Below are 1776 nucleotides of genomic sequence, written 5' to 3' on the forward strand. Positions count from 1 at the left end.
AGGATATTGGTGTTTTACAACTATACATAAAGCATAAATTTTAACTTTAGAAAGCTACGTTCAGCTTGATTCTGGTTTTAAAACGAAGCCACTGTCATACTAAAGCGCTATATATGGCACTACAACTTTTGCAAAGCTATGATTTGGTGGAATGTTGCCCTAAAAAACATCATGGAAAACCATAAATCAGTAAAAATTCTATAAAACTTTTACCAAATTACCATCTAGTCAGTAAGAGTGTACAGTCACTCTTATTCCTGAAAATATAAAACAATTTAATCAAAGCCTTTCAGTATGTCTGATGCTTTTATTCTTTGGATGGGGAATTGTACTTCTGTTATTTCATAGATCCCAGTCAGGCATATAAAAATTAGGAAATGATCATTTGGAATTACCACAAAAAGAGAACAGAAAAATAAAGACTTTCCAGAAAGCTTTTTTGACTTTGTTATTCATGGTTCTGTTCTTAACAAAGCACTGCTTCATGAAAATAGCCCTAAGTGATCAATTTACTTAGTTTTTAAGTAAAATATTCAAAACATTTTAAAATCCTAAATAATTTAATATTCTTAAAAAACTGAGGATATCATTGCATTTTTATTTTCTCAGTATTTAATCTTGGTATTTGTAGCTGGGAGAAAAAAAACAGTTCTAATATTGCTCTTGCTGCTTATGATAGCAATTCACTTCTCTTGAGCATCAGTTGCCCTATTTGTAAAGTTAAAATAGTGCCTGATATATAAAGCAATCAGCAAATAATTCTGATATAAAACGTATGCTTTGGCTACTTCAAAAAAATATTCTAAGGACAAAAGGAATATTATACAGAATACTTTCGATGTAAAATTAAATTTTAGACCAGACGTAGGTTGGCAAACTCCTTAAAGGGTTACACAGTAAATATTTTTACAATTTGTGAGCTGAGAGACAAAATCAATGCCATTACATAGGTACTTATGTAACCCTATTTAAAAATGTAAAAACCTCTTTTAGCTTCCTTATAAAAAGACAGGCTATAGGCTTCCATTTCTTATCTCCAAAATAGGTTTATTAGGGTTATTGGAACTAAATGATATAGTTAATTCACATGTAATTAAAGATCATAAATACACAGTATCTATTATAGCTCAGTAAATATTAGCTTACATTTAATACAAAGATGGAGGTGATTGATAGGGTCACTGCTTATTAGGTGATATGTGGACCAAGAGCCAATGCTCTTGACAGTGTTTTCAGTAAGTGGTAAGTGTGTGCTCCTAACACAGTGATTCTTACCTATCTCTTGGTTGGGATTAAGTTTACTTTCTAGGCATGATCTATATTTTTCAGAATACCTCGAGTCAAAAATGTTTGGCTTTAAGATAATCAAAATGCCACTAGGTATTAAACTAGAGAACCAATATGCCACTAGTATACCTGATACATCTAGGAGAGGAAACAAACCTGGCTATGAGATAATTATTGAAGCTGGGCGATGGGTATATGAGGATTTAGTACACTATTCTCTTTTATCTGTTTGAAATTGGTGGTGTGCTGGTTATTGGCTCTCTGGGGTGGAAAATGCCCTGATTTTCTGCATTTACCAATTTCCATGGTGTAAATACTCCTACCATGGCCAGTTTAAGTTATCAACATGTCACTGAAGGCAGAGTTGGGAACAGATATGCAAAAATGGCTCCCAAGCAGTAGAAGCCAGCTTTCTGTAATAAACTTTTTAAAGTTAAAAAATATATTAAACCAAAGATTATGGAGTAAAATTAACTATTCATATCAATC

Source organism: Eubalaena glacialis, chromosome 17, assembly GCF_028564815.1.
Source record: "Eubalaena glacialis isolate mEubGla1 chromosome 17, mEubGla1.1.hap2.+ XY, whole genome shotgun sequence".
Taxonomy (NCBI): domain Eukaryota; kingdom Metazoa; phylum Chordata; class Mammalia; order Artiodactyla; family Balaenidae; genus Eubalaena; species Eubalaena glacialis.